Below are 20,624 nucleotides of genomic sequence, written 5' to 3'. Positions count from 1 at the left end.
GGCGGCCATTTTGTGGTGGTCCTCAGCAGAAGAACGGAGCCGTCGGGACCAGCGCGATAGGTAAGACTGCGGGGGAGGGGGTTAGCATAGGCGACGGGGCGGCTGGGGGGGTGCTTGGCGGGGCGGCGGCGGGGGGTGGGTATGGGCGCCCCCCCTAACGGCGCGGGGGCGCCCAAAACGTAGCTACGCCACTGAGGGTCCCGTGTATCCGAAGAGTATGGAGATGCCCTATCTTTCTGTTTGAATCAAAAGAAACCAGACACACAATCAAAAAAGCATTAAAATAATTCCTGATGTTTAATACGTCGCAACAGTTATTACAGGCTACCTAATTCAGCTAGCATCAAAAATAAAGAAACAAGAGGCCCAAGAGACAATCAAAATAGAGAATAACATCAAAGTACTGGAGCAAAAACATAAAATAGACTCTATGGGGCAGATTTATTAAGCTTGGAGAAGAGATAAACTGGAGATAAAGCGGAGAAAAGGTAAAAGGAGATAAAGCACCAGCCAATCATCTCCCAACTGTCTTTTTCAAACACAGCTGATTGGCTGTGCTTTATCTCCTTTTACCTTTTCTCCGCTTTATCTCCAGTTTATCTCTTCTCCAAGCTTAATAAATCTGCCCCTAAGAATGAAAACTATAATAATGAATTACATAAAGCAAGGGAAGAGCCCATATCTCTCTCTACATCAGAGGTATTACTCAGAAGGAAATAAAGCCTCTAGACTAATGGCCAGGAAATTAAAAGGCCAAAGGCTGAGGAACTTGGTTAAGGCATTGCACAGTAAAAATGGGGCCAAAATCAGGGACCCAAGGGAAATATCTAATGTTTTTGCAGAATATTATGACAAGTTGTATAATTTAAAAGACGGAACAGACACTGCCAAACAACCACAGAAGATATAGATTAATTCCTCTAATAATTAAGCTCCCTAAAATAACCAGCAACCAGAAAATTAAGCTGAATGCCCCCTACAGTAAAGGAAATCATAGAAGTAATAAATTCTGTGTGAATAAGTCTCCCGGCTCAGACGGGTATATAAATAACTTTTATAAGATCTTCCAAAAGGAAATTGCTCCAGTACGTCTTCTGGCTTTCCAAAGTGCCAGGATTTGAAATGGATTTCCAGAGGAAATGCTAGAAGCATGCATAGTTTCAATAAACAAGGAAGAGAAAGATCCAACAGCCCCCAAGAACTATGGGACAATAGCGTTATTAATCCCGGATATTGAAATCTATGCAAAAATGCTAGTAAAAAGACCTGAGCCAATTATTGGGGGACTTATTAATGAAGATCAGGATGGTTTTATCGTTACAAAACAAGGATTGGCTAATGTTCGCAGGGCAATTAATATTTTGGAACACTACTAGGGAGGACAGAGGCATTACTGGCAGATTGAAACGAACTTAAATAAATATCAAGAAATATTTAGAGAGCGCATGTGTGACACTAATACCCCTCATTCGACAATATATTGAGCTAAGCACACCTTTCAATAAGCGCACATGTGAAGTATTTAATTGGTAAAAACCAATAATGATTTATTAATAAATTCTCATAAAAAATTATACATATAATAACACAGTAAAATAAAATAATTAATAATAATATCTAAAACCTCCTTGATATATCTCTAATTGACATATTGAATGGTGGTGAACAAGGAGCCCCACAGCGACAGATCACCGGGTCTCTTAACCCTCCAAACCGTCAAGTCCATTGACAGATCTCCGACATACAGCACTGCAGTTATTTATCCATTCCGTCTGCCGTGAGGAGGGGAGTACAGACAGCGGCATCAAGACTGCCTAAACGGGTGTCCGCCCCCAGCCGTGAGTGAGCGGACTACCTACAGACGCAGTGCAAGTGAGCTGGTCTCACACTGCGGTCTGTCTACCTAATCAGCAGCCGCTGTCTTCACTACACGCTGTTCCCTCATTACACGCAGCGAGACTGTGCCGACATCTGCACCGTGAGGCTTGATACGGACCCTGTATACCGCAAGTTAAAAGGTATTATACAAATATCCAAACAAAGTAATTACTCAATTGAATTTACCCTATACATTGTGACTGTAATACCCGGATTAACTGTCGCTGAGAAAAAGAAGCTGTTGCATTAATCTTTAAAGGAGCCCTATACAAAGGAAATTTTTCCTTATCAGCTGAATTATAAATTAAAGGGTGGCCACCCCTTCCCACCACCTCAATGTCTTTTAGATATTATTATTAATTATTTTATTTTACTGTGTTATTATATGTATAATTTTTTATGAGAATTTATTAATAAATCATTATTGGTTTTTACCAATTAAATACTTCACATGTGCGCTTATTGAAAGGTGTGCTTAGCTCAATATATTGTCGAATGAGGGGTATTAGTGTCACACATGCGCTCTCTAAATATTTCTTGATATTTATTTAAGTTCTTTTCACCTTGTTGGGGGGATTGCAGAAAACTCCCCATTTGAGAGCAGCAGGTGTCACACTTGTTTCAAATCTCTATATTTTAATTTTAAAATATACAAAATAAATATTGTGGTATATTCTGTGCGCCCGATTCTGGTTCTCCAGGACCTACTCATTGGGTGTGATAAGTGGGCGTGTGTGTCATCACTTTGAAACTTCAGTGAGTGGAGTAGGAGATCCAGTTTTTGTATATTACTGGCAGATTCCCTAGATGGAGAAAAAGCCTTTGATAGGATACATTGGAACTATATGACTAAAACCCTACAGAAGTTTGGTATATAGGGACATTTGTTGGGCTCCATTAAGGCTCTGCATTTACTGGGGCTCATGTTTTCTGCAATGGTTACTTATTTGTGTAGTTTGCTTTCTGTTTTATGGGTAGGACCTACTTACTGTTCAAGGCTACCCCACCCCCCTCCAGAAGCACTATTAAAGTTTCAACATACCCCTTTAATTTGTGAATTCAGATTATGTAGAATCTGACACCTGCACCTCCTTTTGATGGTAGAGGAATAGACTAGCAGGGATAAACGGAAGATGGAAGGGTGAGCAAAAACCCAAGTATTATAACAGAGTAATCATGCAATAGCGTATTGATGCCTGAAAGGTGGTGCTTTTTACAGTGTGATAAATGTAATTATATTTAAATAGTTATCCAAGGTATTTTGCCTCAGCAGCGATAACCTAAATTAGTAGCAGCAATATGAGCGGTACACAGTATAATGTTCCATTTGTCATTAAGTCAACAGTGTGTTCAACCATGTGGGCAGAGGCATAACTAGATATTTGTAGGCCCCATAGCAAAGGTTTGTATTGGCCCTATATTTACTGTAGCAACTGATGGAGACAAATGTATGTAAAATATATTACTTAGACAGTAAAGATGGGCCCCATAGCAGCTGCACCCCTTGCACCTATGGAAGTTACGCCCTTGCATGAGGGCTTATTCTACTAGGTATGTGGTTATCTGGTAATACATTTCAAATTCAATATTTTGTAGCTGTTGCACTAAAAGTCCCAGCAAACCTTGGCAAGCCCAAACTGCATGTTTATACTGGTTCTTGTAGAAATAACAGAGCTAGAATCACCTGCCAACCAGAGTCTATTGGGCAAATGCAAAAATATACAATAAAATAAATGTCAGAAAGGAAATGTATTTTATTGCACACGTTTACTTACTGTCTATCTATCTATCTATCTATCTATCTATCTATCTATCTATCTATCCCATCTATACATTTCTCTTTGTATATAGCTACAGTATCTATACTATATACTACATTTGGTTGCTGATAGGAAAACATGTGATCACATTGGACAGTAAGGACACTTTGTATAAACCATCCCACCCATTCAGAGATACACAGGAGAGAGTTGTGATAACCAGTCAATGAAGGAAGGAGAAGGTGAGGTGATGAGAAAGTGTAGGGGTAGAGAAGGAGAGGGATGATGGTGCAAACAGAAAATAACAATAAACAAATAAAGGCATTTGGTGCTGGCATTACAGCTAGCATTTATATATGCATAGTTCAGTATAAAAATGTAAATGTATTGAAATATGCAACTCTACAATCTCCCTTTTAAGTTAATTATACGCTGAATATAGCAGTTAATAAACATTTAACCAGTTACAGAGCACCACGTTTCCTAAACTTTCCAGTTCCAGGTTCTAACTATGCCAAAGAGATCTAGTTAGACCAATAAACACTGTTAAATATAGAATGAACCTTAATTACTTTAAGAAAACAACATATACAGTAAGCAATATGTCAAGCCAACAACATATTTAGTATGAATAAGAATTATTACTCACTGTAAGCTTACTGTAACACTTCTATGTTGTTCTTCATCTGCACTACATTATTCCTCTTCTTGGTGATCTATCAACATATATGCAAATTAGGAAATCTCCTAAAGGAAGAATAGAAGACTTAATGTACAACAAAGATATAGAAAATATGCATAGTGGCAAGTGCAAGCTGAAAGTATTCTATATAATAGATGCTGGAGTAATCCATTTTTAGATGAGATTTTCTTTATCTGCTACAAGGACTTATATACAGTTCAGGACATATGGCATTCCCATTGGCTGCTTTATATGCCAGGTTGGTATTTTTCCTTGTCATTCTCTGAAATCTTCACATTCATTACATTTCCAATTGCTTTTTTCTGTGTTCGAATATCAAATGAAAGGACTTGATTTAAAACCATTATATAAAGTAAGATACGTAGCAAGCCTAATTAAATGTATGGTAATATCCTAATAAATGCATGTAATATCCCAGGTCCAATCCAAAAGAATGAGTCTCATCATGAACTACAGTACCTATTGGTCTTAACTGATTTTGAAGATCTTGTACTTTTTCTAAGTGATCTTTTATATCTGCTTTGTGACACAGGTAAAGGTGCAACAAAAGATGGTAATAAATGACTTAAAATCCTATTTTGTACAACCACTTTTCCAATTTTTGTTATTTCGGCAACTTGCCGTGTCATCCAGGAATGTTAGTAATGGGCTCAATTTGTTTGTTTTTTACCAGATATATTGGGGACAAAGGGAACAATATTCCTGCATTCCTGTCTTCAGCTGATCATCTAAAAGTAATACTTTTGTCCATTTCTTATATTTCAGTTTTTTAAATATGTTATAACTTAAAGAAATATTTCTTGGACATTGGTGCAAATGGTGTTACAAAAGATGAAGTACTGTTCATGTCCTCCACTAAGAATTTGCACTCATACTAAACATATCAAAATACTTGATGGTAATAACACATAAAAATGACAACAATTCAAATATTCTGTAAGACAAGTAAAATTAAACTTACAATGACAAAAAACCTTCACTTGTAAAGGAGGTATAATCAGATAACTCAGACTTTCTGTGAAAAATAAGAATAAAAATGTAAAATTATTTGTTCATTCTAATGGTACACCACAAACCTTAAGACAAACATTGGTGTTTAAAGTACTATCTGGTAAATTTTACCTTGTGCATACAGGAAAAAAACAAACAAATACCAAATGCTACTATGCTATTGAACCGATTACAAGAGGATTGTTGCAACGGATCTCTGGAATCTTCATTTCCATTTTTCAAAATTATAGCTGCATAGTTGTGTGTTTATTTTTTGATTACCAGGTAACTGCACCTGCATTTATCGTAAAAAAGGAGTGCTGTCTTATCTGTGCTATATGTGTGTATATATGTGTATAGGCTCTTCATAGGGTAATATTATAAAATGGACAAAATTACAATACCACTTTGTCAATAAAACCGTTGGACTCGTACCCAAATGATCCTCAGTGTGTGCTTATGCTGGCCACACATCAGTCCAACTTTCCTCCAACCATCCAACTAGTTGCTTGGATGGGATAAAAATATGGTACTAGATGGGAGCAAAGGACAATCAGCAATGTGCTCACAAACCCAGGAAAAAGGACAAAAACATTCAGTCAAATTGTTTAAATCTAACAGGTTCAACTACAGTACCGTGTCTGAGCGACAGTTTTTGTTCTTTTCCAGATTTTGGGAGCAAATTTCTGAAGTAAATATTACATTTGCTCCCATCCAGTACCATATTTTTATTCCATCCAAGCAACTTGTTAGATGGTTGGAGGAAAATTGGTCTGATGTGTGGCCAGCATTAGTACCACATGAGACATTCCAGTAATAAACTATACCATCTGCTCAGAGGATTGCAGCTTTGCTTGGTCCTGGGTGTTGTAGATCCCAGGTAAGTGCTGGACGTCCTCTTTACCATTTCATAGAGCAAGACACACTGACTAAGTTGAATGATGAAAAGCATTTGGGTCATGGCCTACTGACACAATCATTATTCATAGGGGTAAATTTACTAAGATGGGAGTTCTGTTTCAGATGGGATGTTGCTATGGGCAACCAATCAGATTATATATATTATCTTCTAGAAAATGCTAAATAAAGAAGATTCTGCTTGTTTGCTCATATCAACATCCCATCTTAAATAGAACTCCCCCAAAAATTGATTTATTATCTATTTATAAGAATAACAATGGACGAATGACATAATATAACCACAGTATTTAGACATAAATAAATCTTCCTAGGATCCTAACCAGTAGAGCCTGGACTTAATTTCTAAACAAATCTACTGTACCCTTTATTTATTTTTGTTCACTTTGGTTTATTCTGATTTTTTTGCATTAACATTAATCATTAGGCAGACATATTGTGTCATTTGGTAAAATGGTGGGTTTAACATGATGTACTCCATTAATGATGAGGCCATCTATACTACTATATGTACTTCAGAGATGTGTCTCGACACACTACGCAATGGGAATTTTTTCAAGATATTCAATCGGTGTTCCCAAATAATTTGCTTAGTCCCATTTGCTTAGATATAGGTGTCAGGTAGGAAAGACACGAACAAAACATCCAGTGAGCAGGATGCAGCTTTGTGTGTGCCATCTGCACAGCACCACCAATAGGCTGGGTGAGTCCTTTTCATAGAGGGACATCCTACTTATGGTCAGAGCCATCTGTCACAGTCAGGGCCATTTTTACAGTGGGACGAGCCATGCAACTGCACAGGGCTCCGCACGACTTGTCCTGCTGTTGCCATATTGCTGCAGGCAGACAGGGTCTTCTCCCATCAGCCGCCAGCTTCCCATCTGGCCTGTAAAGCAAAATAGTAGACTAGACTGGGCCACCTTCCCAAACCCCGAGTAAGCCAGACAGTTGCACCGCAGTATTACTGCGTAAGCCGGACCCGTCAGACAGAACCAGTGAAAGATGATAAACATAGTGGTGCAAGAAGTGGTAGAGTGTTGCAAGCCAGAGAGGCGCTCCTCCACCTGCCAGCTAATTCCTACCTAGCATGTACATTTAAAAAAAAATAGAAACCGGGATAAGCAGGGGGGGGGGTGGTGAGGGGACCGCTGCTGCACACCTTGTAGCTGCGGGTCCATAGATAGCAGTGTCTGCTGCTGGCTGGTGTCGCAGTATCCTCTACTGGCTGTTACTGTCACTGTGTGTGCTGACACACAGAGTACTCACCACTGTGCACATGATGCAGGCAGGAGAAGGACTCCCTGCCCTGGGATGGGCTGAGTTGGACTCGAACATGTAATCCCCCATGGCAACGAGCATGTAATCCCCCATAGCAATGAACATGTAATCCCCCATGGCAATGAGCATGTGCCCCCCCTTGGCAATGAGCATGTAAACCTTGGCATCAAGCAAGAAACCCTTGACAACAAGCATGTAACGTAAAGCACCAGGTACTAAGCAGCACTAATGTGGCATAATATGTAATAGTCATTACAGTGTATGGTAAAATGTGTAATGGGCATTACAGTGTACAAAATAATGTGTAATGGGCATTACAATGTGTGGTTTAATATGTAGTAGGCAATACAGTGTGTGGTATTATGTGTAATGGACATTAATGTGTGTGGCATAATATGTAAAAGGCATTAAGGTGTGAAGAATAATGTGTAAAGGGCATTACGACGTGCATAATAATGTGTAATGTGCATTATGGCATGCGCTATAATGTGTAATGGACATTAAGGCGTGTGATATAAAGCATAATGGGCATTATGGTGTTTGGTATGTGCAATGGGCATTACATTGTGGTATAATGTGTATTGGGCATTACAGTGTGTGACATAATATGTAATAGGCATTATAGCTAAACAGTGTATATTGATTTAAGTAGCCTGGCACTATTTGGGCTTGGGGGGTGAGCTGTTCGGCCTACTGGGTCACTGTGTGGCCCTTTATATATGTATATGTCAATGTGAGGCCTTCAGCCATTAAGTGTGGGAGGACAGTGACCATTCCTGTGCAATCTGCAGGTTGCAAAAGGGGAATGTAAGGTAATTTTTTTCTTGCCAGGTCATGTCTTTTCTCCTGCTAGGCCGCACCGCTTGTAATAAGGCCACACCCCTTTTTTTTGCACACTCAATTTCTTTGATACTAAATTATCATGGGGCGGGCGCATTTTTAACTTTTTTACACTGCGAGCTGAATTGTCTAGAAATGGCCCAGACCTCAGATGCATCCTTGTGACACACACACACAAATGTAGCATATGTTAAACATTCATTGCTTTATAAATTGTTGTAAAATCGGGAGACAAGTGATTAACTTGTGTACAAAAATGTGCTAAGCACTTATCAATATTCAGTGCAGACTGTACAGTATGTTGCACTTCATATATGGTCAACCTTGAATCAATCTCTAAAGGAACCACCAAGAGCCCACATTTACTGTATGAGCATATTAGGTATATTAGTTTTATAATCTTCTACCTAAGTATATATGTATTTATTTGATAAAGTATATGTGGGTAATTGAATAGGCAGCCACCTAGCAACTTCACTGCATTTTTATGACTTTTTAATAAATTGAATTTAAACCATTTATAAACACGTATGACATGTCATTAGAGTTTAACTCAGTCCTGGTGCACCTAAATATATTAACGCAATATCATTATATTTATTTCTATAAAATGTATCATGCTTGACAGTGGCAAATTAAAGCCTATTTTTTTTGTGTGAATAAGTCCACTGAGTGCCATGGATTGGACTGGATATACATTATAACATATGTGCATCATGGCTTTGAACTAAAGATGGAGGATTATGGCAGATTGGACTTTATATAGAACCCATATCAAGTATAATGTAAAAAAATATTTCCAAAGGGGACTTTAAAAAGTTTGAAAAATGTGTAAAATGATAATAAATATAAATATTATTTCCAATTAATCAACAATTTCTGAAACATGTTGACTTGTAAAAATAAACTATGACTGTAATCCAGTGTTTTAAATGATTTCATATGTACGTTACCTTGTAATTTGTTTTTTGTTTGCTATGTATGGCGCTGCGGACACTTTGTTGCGCCTAATAAATAAACAAACTACTACTACTACATATACAGTACCTGCATACAGTAATACTAGACTTTATACTTATGGGCATAGTCCAGAAACATACCACGCAGTCAGGGCTGCCATCAGAAACCGTGGGGCCCGGGACTGACAAAATTGTCAGGGCCTCCCTCTCCCAGGAAGCATAGGTGGATGGTGGGGGGCAAAGGTGGGAGGAGTTACAACGGCTGTGGGTATTAATTAATGCATAATCATGTCTTCATATAAGTGTAAATGCCTACCCCAACCACTGCACAGCCTGCAAACAGCCAGCGGAGCTTGGGAGCTGCTTATGTTGTCCCCCTGGAGGCAGGCAGCAAAGGAGAGAGATGGTCCCTGCTCCTCACACTGCCCAGATGCCGGTGCAGCTGCTGCCAGTCATATAGCTCGCGTAGTGATCGCGCACCTCAGCATGGTAGCAGAGTGGGGACAGTGCCTCTCTTGCCCGCACCTCCCTGCTTTCTTGCTGAGGAACTGTGCTGCTGCAGCCAGGCAGAACCACAGTAAGTGCATGGTGGGGTTTGGGCGGCTGAACATTTACCGCGGGTGCTCGGCGGACCGGGAGTACCCACGGTATCGCTGACCCCCGGGACCCCTTGTCTGCCAGGGCCCGGGACTCTGGTCCCCACAGCCCCCCCCCCACCCTCCCCTGATGGCGGCCCTGTACACAGTATATCTAACTTGTAAACAGGGAGAATGTTACTTAAAAGAAATCCGTGTCATTATAAATAAAACTTATTCAGACAATAATGAAACATTACAGCCCATAAATGGCCACAATTTATGAACTCATAAATTTCTAAAATGGAATGTGCACATTTTTTACTTTCTTTTTGTGTGTGTGTCAAAGGTTCACTAGTTATCATTTGTGAGTCTCTAGAAATCTGCCAGTGACTTTTATTATTTCCAGCTACTATTGTTTCAGCATGTGTGGGAGTTTTGTGATAATTACAAAGGGTACAGAACAAAGACCTGTAAATCTCCTTTTTCTGTGAGCTAACAACTTTGAGCTTTTTGTTTGTATGTTGTACATGGCCTTTTTGCTATCAAAGGCAGTTTATCGGCACCAAAATGTATTGTTCCATGTGCAGTATAATGTGTAGTTCTAGCTGTATTAAAAAAAAGTATTTGCTTTTAAAATGTATGTTACAACATAACTATGTAGTAAAATGTAACCATAATCAAAACACTCATTTGGTGAGTTTCGGTCACTTTGTGAAGTTTGGCACACAAACATATTGAAGCCAATGTAGATCTATAATAAAAAAGCAGATTCCGTTGCGCTTTACAATAGTAGACAGTGATAAAACAAACTGGGTAACAACAGACAGACTTGAAGGTAGGAGAGCCCTGCTGCAGGCTTACAATCTATAGGGATACAGGAGGGAAACACAAGGACAGGCACCAGTAATAGCATGCAAAGAGAAATATTCACTAGGAATATTCAGGCGCTTTGACAATGAGCTGATCCTACAATATAAGCTGCTGCCTAGATGTGAGGGTAGTCACTCCTCACTGGTACAAAAAGGAAGGAATACTCGTACAGGGCGAGTTTAGGCAGCGCTTAGATCAATGAATAAAAACAAAATTTGTTTATAAAAGTATAAATCTTTTTACTGGTTTAAAAAATGCATATATACACAATATAATAGTACAATGATAAACAAAAAAAACATAATAAAACTAATTAAATAGAGAAGGTGGGGAATAAAAGTAAACTGGAATTAACGGAAATGAAGTTAATATAGGATATCCCGCCTCAAAGGACATGTATTAGTGAGCAAATATTGTAGTCACTTGATTTGTGGAGAAACAGGTAAGTGCACTTTACCAATTAGAAGTTCTGGATCTTTGTGGAACGATTTGTGATGGGGGCTGGATGAGTCCTCACGATGAATGCGGCTGTTTGTCGTGCCGCTGGAGGGGTCAGTGATCGCTGGATGGAGTAGACCTCTGTATTGAGGTGTGAGACAGGTGGAAAACGTCTCCAACACCAGAGGGATGTTACTGTGGCGATGTGACCAGTTGAGGTTCCAGAATTGTGGGAATATGGCTTCCGTGACCCAGGGACGGCCCCACTGATATGGATGTTGGTAACCAGTGGTGTCTGGGAGCACGGTGTCCGCCTTGTAGTGTGATGTCCAGATGAGCAGAAATTGATGAATGTCCACAAAAGAGCAGAACTCACAATAAGTCCTGAGGCTGGGATGGGGGTAGCAGATCATCTAACGCGTTTCACTGCGTCCTGCAGCTTTATCAAAGGTGTGGGGGGCTGTGTACCTGGTTCAGGTATATATACCTTCCTTAATGAGTAAGTTAGTGCACCTTTGAGGTGCAATTTAACAATACAAGCACATCAAATGAATCAAACATCAATATAAAATATAGGTAGGCAGACATATATCAAGTAAAGTATCATAAATATTTAATGCACAATCAAAAATAATGTAGCAATATACTTAAAAAATCATTTTGCTATAATGAGCTGCGGTCACGTGACTTAAATAGGTCACGTGATCGGGACATAAACATAGCACATAGAGGAATATTACACCAGAGAAAAGGACGTTTATAAGTGCTTTTGTTCAAATTTCAACGCTATATATCCATGTAGACGCTGTTGGGAAAATGGCGAGATATATAAATGAGTGTAGACACATAGTTATAACCAGTGCGGTGTTTGGAACGCATATTGCGTTCCAAATCTAATGGTGTCCAATTACTTCCGCCTTTCCCCGGAAGTGTAAGGCGGTATTAGTCAGTGGGGATTGTCTTGGTCACATGATGACCGCATCATACTGCAGCGTCACTCCGCGCGCACACAGGACGTGCACAGCATCCTGTGATGCAGGGGGACACGTGGGGGGATCGTCTGTCCTCCCAGTTGTCACTTCCTGTGATTGGAACGCATATGCGCTCCAACACAGGTGTCACGTTAGAGATGCAAAATCACACACAAATAGAAATGAGAGAAACTAAGAATATTAACCCTAAACTGGAGTAGAGAGACTGTAAAGGAGTCCAAGATATCCTGAGGGAAGCGGGATTGGGATATAGTGTTCTAATCAATTACTAAGGTAAATGCCATTGTTAGTGGATATGAAAATAGAGAGAATTGGTAGTATGAAGAATTAATTTTAAACAGAAATCTTTATATGTAATTTAAATCAAATACATGGACATTATAAATTAATTTGACTTCAATTACAAACATTTTAATAGTGATGCTAATATTTAAAAGAAAGAATAAACAGGGGGAGGGATGATGAAGGGACGAGAGGGGATGGGGAAGAGGGGGGGGGGAGGGGGGGGGAAGGGGAGGGGAGGAGGAGTGGGGAAGAAATGGGTGAGGAATTAAACTAAATTTATTAAATATATAAGAGCTGGTGATATTATTAGAGGACAATGTTGAGCTCCATTGCCTCATTCAGCCCTCTGGGGAAGAGCGAATCCATTTTGAATGTCCAGAAAATCTCCTGTTTACACAGAGTCCGGAACCTGTCGCCGCCCCTCTTAGTGGGCGGCACATATTCCAGTCCTGTCAATGTCAAATCTTTAGGATCACTTCTATGACACTCAGAAAAATGTCTAGAGACACTGTGGAGAAGGGACCCTTTTAAGATGTTCCGGCGATGTTCGAGGAACCTAGACCTCAAACATCGTGTGGTTCTCCTCACATATTTTAAGTTGCATGTACAGGTGAGCAAGTAAATAACATAAGAGGTATTACAATTGATGAATCCCTTAATTTTTATCTTTTCAGTCACTAAAGTGATCGTAGTCAATTTGTTGGAGATGTAATTGCACGTTATGCAGTGGTTTCCGCCACACTTATAGCAGCCCAAAGGTTTCATTGGGAGCCAATCTAAGGAGGGAGTTGTACTTTGTGTATTTGTTTTTGGGCATTTTAGGCCACTGGGAGCTAGTAAATTTTTTAAGGACTTATTTTTCCTGAATATAAAGGAGGGACGTGAGGGAAGTACTTCCCTCAATAAGGGATCTTGTTGCAATATGGAGTGATTTTTATCTATGATTTTTTTGATTTCTTTATAATCTCTATTGAATGTAGAAATGAAAGAGATGCGGTTTTCTCTATCATTAATGAAATTAACAGGGTGATCCTCTTTTGGACCTTTGTCCTTCAGAAGAGTATCCCTGTCTCTTTCTCTACTGGAGATATATGCATTCTGGACAAGTTCAGGGGGATATCCACAGTTCAAAAATGCAGTGATAAGGCCCTTGGACTGGCTGTCAAAGGAGTCTAGTTGTGAACAGTTGCGTCTGAGACGCAACATTTGGCCCTTAGGTATATTTTTTACCCAAGGGGGGTAATGACCACTTTTGAAATGTAGGTATGAATTAGTATTTACAGATTTTTGATAATTACTGGTATGGATCGAGCCATTGGCACTCCTTAAGGTAAGATCAAGAAAATTAATAGAATGGGGGTGGTGTTCGTGCGTAAACTTTAAATTAAAAGAATTAGAATTTAAATGTGAAACGAAAGAAGTGATAGAAGTGCAGTCCCCATCCCAAATAAAGAATAAATCATCTATATAACGGCCATAGAGGACCAGGTTCGCGCCAAAGGAGGACCCCCAAATGAGTTGGTCCTCAACCTCCCCCATATAGAGGTTGGCATAGCTTGGCGCGAACCTGGTCCCCATGGCCGTTCCCATCACCTGGAGGTAGAAAGTGTCTTGGAATAAAAAGTAATTGTGTTTAAGGATAAATGATATAGAGGTGGTAAGAAAGTGTTGGAGTTCCGCCGTCAGATCACCATCCTCTCTTAGTCTTTTAGAGATAGTATTGATACCCAATTCATGTGGGATATTTGAGTAAAGACTCTCCACATCGAGAGTTAAAAATTGGTAAGTCTCTTTCCAGACAATATTTTTTATCAAATTCAAAAAATGGGTGGAGTCACGGTCACCAGTAATAGCATAGCAGTCCCACCAAGTTGCAAGTCCAGAAGGGAAGCTATATAATACATAAGTGCCTCAGAGGGTTGTGTATATGGAACTTAAATATGGTAGGCTTGCCTGAAGAGGTGAGTTTTCAGGGAACGCTTGAAAGTTTGGAGGCTAATGGAGAGTCTTATTGTGCATGGAAGGGCATTCCATAGGATGGGAGCAGCCCAATGAAAGTCCTATAATAGTGAATGGGAGCTGGTGATCCGTGCAGAAGAGAGATGCAGATCCTGAGCAGAGCAGAGTGGTGGAGATGGGAAATACTTTGTGACAAGTAAAGATATACAGTATATGCTGGTGCAGTATGGTTAATAGCTTTATATGCAAAGTGTTGCATGGATTTGTGTGACAGCATCGTCCCAATCCATGGGCCAAATGTAAAAGGGTGTGCGAGTCCGAAAGTGAGAGATTTTGGAAGAATTTTCCCAATTTTCAAAGTGGCAATCAATTATATGGCAATATTAGTGTCAATGATTGCTTCTTTAAAGCAAATGGGAAAATCCCAAAATCTCTCACTCTCTGATTCTCACACCCTATTATATTTGGACCCATGTGTGTGATTTCATTATTATTCCATTATCACTATCATGCAACTGCATGAGCCCAATCCTTGGGGCAAGTGATCTTCCTGAAAGCAGGCATATATGTATATGCACAACTCTGCAAAGCCTGCATCCATTAGCTTACCTTCACCATGCTCTCACTGTTTTTTATTCAGCGTTTTTATCATCAGCAATGTTTATTGACTTTTTCGAAAAGTAAATGGGTAAGTGGATACAGAAAGAAAACAGAGGGAATGGTATCAGGGTTGCAATCACATGCACACTGTAACGAAATAAAAAAAAAGAGTAGAGAACATCAATAGATCCAAGTAAATATAACATTATATAACAAGAGGATACTCCAATAGCTAGGAGAGAATCGAATGGGCCAAGCCTGGGGGGTTCTGCCTCTTTCTGTCAGATAGCCATAGCGAAGGAACCATTTTACCATAACGGAAAAAGCAGTGGTAGAACAGCAGGTATTCAGTGTTTCCATTAGTAAGGCATAGTGACTGGGCGACGATTAATATCTTTACAAAATTGTTCAATAGACAATTTAGTGGCCATTAAGATGTGACCTATCTGTCATTCTGAAGCAAGTCCTTGGGGTTAAGAAGATGCAGAAGCACCACCATTGGGGTTAGAGTAATCATGGTAGAGAAAACCAATCAAAACTGATATTTTGTCCCATAATGGAATAATAAATAAGTAGTATCAGAAGACATAAAAGAAGAAATCAATATGTGAACACTTAAGCCAAGACTGTAGATTGTTGAGTCCACAATGTGTGCAATTTAGTTGGGGTAAGATATATGTACAGTAATAGAGTATAATTTGAATTTCAATATGGTTTGAAATCTCAGATAGTCAATGGACAGTCAAGTATTTAGGGTCAAATGTGTGGGATAAAAAATCAGCTAAAGAGAAAAACTAACCAGTATTAGGCACTTTGTTATGCGCATACATTACATCATAGAACCAAGGGATATCTCATGGCCATACATGAATAGAATCTTCTAATCTACTGAATATGCTGTGTGCCACTTATGCAAATACAAATTGTTTAAAAATGTGTTATATTTAAACTATGCTGTCAACATACTGTAGTTCAATTTATCATTAAGCATGTGCAAATATCACATTTAATTTAAGAAGTGCAAAAACGAAATAATTGCCACAAAGATCTTTAAAAAATATACATTTTTGATTAAAATAGCTTTTCACACTGCACCTCTATAATGAAATAATAAATTACAGAAACATATCTAAATGAATATATGCCAATTGTAACTCACTAATGGAGTGATGCAGTGTGTCAATTTGATTTACTGTGTTCTTTTAATGACATCATTGTTTTATATGACTGGTTATCTATTACTGAAGAACAGTAAATCTCTATTTCTATAAAAGACAAATCCTTATTGGCAACATAATGTAGGAGTACATTTACTAAGCTGCAATTTTGCATTTTTGCAACGGGTTCTAGGTGGTTTTACAATCTGAGCATTTACCAAAGTTCAAACTGATGGTATATTGCAGATAATACAGAATTTAATACAGAATTTACAATAAAAAAGAACATTGGGTTTTCATCATTTTTTTTACAGTAAAAGTATTGAAACCCCAGTGGTTTTGGGTACCACTGCAAAATCCTGCTAAATAAATGACCATGGACCATTTATTTTGACATTGAAATTTAGATTTCAGTTTGAATACACACCACCCAAATTTTAATCTCTCTGCCAGAAGCGTAAGTTCAGGTGTGGATTAGTTGGTCACCTGCAAGTTGTTAGACAGTCATTAGGTCGACACCATTAGGTCGACATGTGTCTAGGTCAACATGCAGGTAGACCAACGTGAGTCTAGGTCGACATGGGTATAGTCAACAGGGTCATTAGGTCGAAAGGGTCATTAGGTCGATATGGGTTATGTCGACAGTCAACAGGTCGACATGTCCTCACAGTAGCTTATGTAGGATGTGACGATGTCAGTCAGGTCATTCAGGTCAGTTGCCGAGGCTTCAAAGACCCTCCAGTCCGTGCAGTCGAGGCAGGACTGGAGTTTCAGCTGAGCCTCGTTAGTCCATTTCTTAACTGTCACGAGATTCAGTGATCTGCTGCATGATGCAGCATCCCATCTCACAGTCCAACAGCAGCGGAGAGTGCACTGTCGCTGCAGCGCATGCTGAGTGGTACCAGGCAGTAGGTGCCCCTTTAGGGCTTGGAGCCCTGAGGCAAGTGACTCCATTGTCTCTGGGAGTTATGCCCCTGTTCTCTGCACATTTTACATCTGCCCCATGTGCAGTGCATCTTGGTTTAACCCAGGTGCACAGTTACTTGATTATTTAGCTTTACTTTCAAATCAGGTCTTTTGTTCCCTTTGTTCTCTACTGCTCATGTGCCATCTTTTTAAATTTGACAGAAAGAATCAAGCTCTGTTTGATAATTGCCACCAGGTGTCGACATGGGAGAAAACTGCCAGATCCGGTGCTGTACATGGGCCCTCCCATCTGTTCAATTGCTGCTGCTTGTTTGGATGACTAACACTATAATATTAACGTACTGTACATATAACAAATCAAATAGGTAAATAAAATAGGTGTTTTAAAAAAAACAAATATTCTTTACACTCTGTGCTGCTGTATGTTTACCTTTTGCTCAAGGCTATAGGACAAATATTGTCTGTTAGAGTATAAGTGCAGAAATTCACTAATTCAGAATTTATCACAAAAGAACCTCAATAAAGATTGTCCTTCACAGTACAGCAAACTAATACATCATTACACTGTTATGTGTATATTTTATAAAATGAGAATTGTATTTCATAGAAATATTTTAAATGTACATGTAAAATATGAAACATGTTTTTCCCCGAGCACACCAAGGAGCATTAGCAATAATATTGGGAAGACCACATGGTAGAAGGAAATTCAGAGATCTTGGTTACCTATATTTGCAAAGCCTCCAGGTCATTTCAAGGCTTCTCTGATACTGGAAGTCCCTACACTGCATGACAACAGTACCCACTGTGGGCCGTATAATTTTGTACTGTAAGACTACATGATAATAGCACATACACATACTGTATATCTGAACTGAGAGCCAGCTTACCAGGAGTCACCCCCAGATCCTCCTTGTGGCACTACAGCGACTACAGTGACTTTTCCTTTCAGCACCAGAGCGTCATGTGAATTTGTCAAAATAGGTGTGAAATTTGACAAGCAAAATTTGTATTCATCATAATGACATGCAATGTTTACCTTATGACGGAAATATAATATTTTTTACACAACATTTCATCATGATTTTACCATGGCAAGATCATCATTTATGCAACGTATCAAACTCCAAAACCACGTCAAACCTCCAGAAAAAAAGGTAGTTTTGTTAACGCATAGGGCATTGTGGGGGTAATAAATCCCAGGTAATAACTGTCAGTACGTCCCGACAGCCGTGAACCTGGTCCATTTTTTATTTGCTCGACTGCAAATCGCCAGAGGGGATTCAATGTCCTGCCTGCCGATCGGTGAAAAGTAGGCGTGTCCACATAAATAGCCATGGATTGTCAAGGTCCGCACGTGATTGTGACAATTCACTACAATTCTTAGCAAAACGGGCCTGATCGCTTTTAAAGTATTTATATATATATATATATATATATATATATATATATATATATATATATATATATATATATATATCCAGGGAATGGGACGACACTCTCTAATAAAGTTCATTAATGCTGGGGTGCACACTCAAAATAGTCCTCCATGAAAAAAGTATCTAGTATAATCGTGGGTACAGAAGGAGGTCACTCGCCAGACTGGAGTTAAAATAGTTGTTTTTATTTCATCTCATTTTATTTACGCTGCCATCACATTTGATCAACGTTTCGACCCGAATTAGGGCCTTTTTCAAGACTTGTTTGACAGCCATATCAGACAATACATCAAAGAAATATAGACACCTATATCAAAAAAACATACAAGCAAAAAATGTGTATCAGTCACTAGATGGAATTATAGTAATCAATATTGCACTATTTAAACAAACTATCCCAGACAGGTCAATTTATGCCACAAATTAATGTCACCTCCGTCCAAACAAGTTACAAGGTGCATATATCTTAATCACTAAACTCATTCCCTATCACCAATACATGCCAGTTACGCCAAGTGCTTTTGCAATACATACCATTAAGTGTCCAAAACGCTGCACCACGAGCTGTTAACGCATGTCAGCGTCGTGTGCCACTGTTTACTACAAGTCCACTTTTTAAAGCATCATATGGCGCGAAAAACGTCATTTGAGACGCACGCCTACCTTCTATTTGGACCGCACAGTCAGGCTATTATTTCCGGGCACGCGGCACACAGCCAGTGCGTCACCCAATTGCTCCTTTGTATCAGTACATCCGGACATGTGATTGCGGCTAGCGCGTCACATGATACCAATCTCCTATCATATTAGGCTTTACAGCCGCGTCATTCTAAGTGCCTGGAACGCACCTGAGCCGCATTGTCAAAGTGGATCTTTAATATTATGTTGCCTGACCGTATCCACCAGTCAGACGCCATCTAGTGGACATTTTACAAAATGATCTGTAAAAAATTATTAGATAGTATTGGTATATAATTGCACCCGCACTCGGCATATATGGACATGTTAATGTTATTTATTTCTAGGACCTCACCTGGACTACATACACATTTTTAATATCATAACAATTAATATTAAAATTAAAAATACAGATATACTATTAATGAATTACAACACAAACATAAACAATTAAGCATGCAGGTTTATATAACATAGCCACCCATATCACAGATATTACTCATCACAAAAAGATCTTTTTACAAGAATGCTGCTAATGAATTACTCTCATTTAGGCCTTTCGGCGCTACGGTATCTAACTTAGCAATCCACCGTGCTTCCCTTTGGAGGAGAGCTTTTTTAAGGTCACCTCCTCTCTCAGATAGGGGTTCCCAATCAATAATCATATATTTCAATGATGAAATTTTGTGACCTTCTTTTACAAAGTGGACTGCCACTGGTTTATCAGATGCACCCGTACTGTATGCCAATCTGATAGAAGACCTATGTTGTGTCATCCGTTTGCGGAAAGTCCTGATGGTTTTCCCTACGTAAAAATAACCGCAGGGACATTTTAGAAAGTAAATCACATAGTCCATAAGACAAGTTAAACGATGACGTAACGTTATTTTATTACCTGTCTGTGGGTAATTAAATGTCCGGCCAGTTATCAAGGATCAGCAAGTTGTGCACCCAAGACATCTGTAGCACCCAATTTGTTGGGAAAGCCATGTTGGTTTCGATTTGACCGATGTGATGGACATATTCGGTCTTAATAAATAATCTTTAAGATTACGGCCACGTCTCACACTTAACAGTGGTTGATTCTTCTCCATTTTGGTGAATGCTGGGTCAGAAGAGAAGATATGCCAGTTTCTTTTTATGCCATGTTGTACCCGTCTTAGGCCTGTGTTACATTCAGTGCCCAGTACCATGGTTGGTGTTTTCCTCTGCAATATGTCTCCTGTATTCTGATCCTGATGTTTTTTTCTGGCTTTGTTGAGGCAATTTTGGATATCCTGTCTACTGTACCCACGTTCACTAAATCGCTGACAGCACTCTTGGAGTTTTTCCTCAGCCCTCACAGGGCTTGAGTTGTTACACAGCTTCTCCCATC

The 20,624-nt window shown here is 39.2% G+C and overlaps 1 protein-coding gene across 3 annotated transcripts in view; it reads left to right on the top strand.

The window, feature by feature from the left end:
• Positions 1 to 20,624, top strand: part of CDH20 (cadherin 20) — a 417,999-nt gene that overhangs the window by 192,447 nt on the left and 204,928 nt on the right. The window contains exon 4 of one of the 3 annotated variants that reach the window (XM_083188070.1): positions 5,015 to 5,075. The exons of the other annotated variants lie outside the window; for them this stretch is intronic. The gene's annotated coding sequence lies outside the window, so the exon portion shown is untranslated. The remainder of the gene's footprint in view (positions 1 to 5,014; positions 5,076 to 20,624) is intronic. 3 annotated transcript variants of the gene reach the window in all.

This window comes from Crinia signifera, chromosome 5, assembly GCF_055691185.1.
Source record: "Crinia signifera chromosome 5, ASM5569118v1, whole genome shotgun sequence".
Taxonomy (NCBI): Eukaryota; Metazoa; Chordata; class Amphibia; order Anura; family Myobatrachidae; genus Crinia; species Crinia signifera.
Note: the sequence above shows the minus strand (reverse complement) of the source record. Positions and strands in the feature narration are given on the sequence as shown.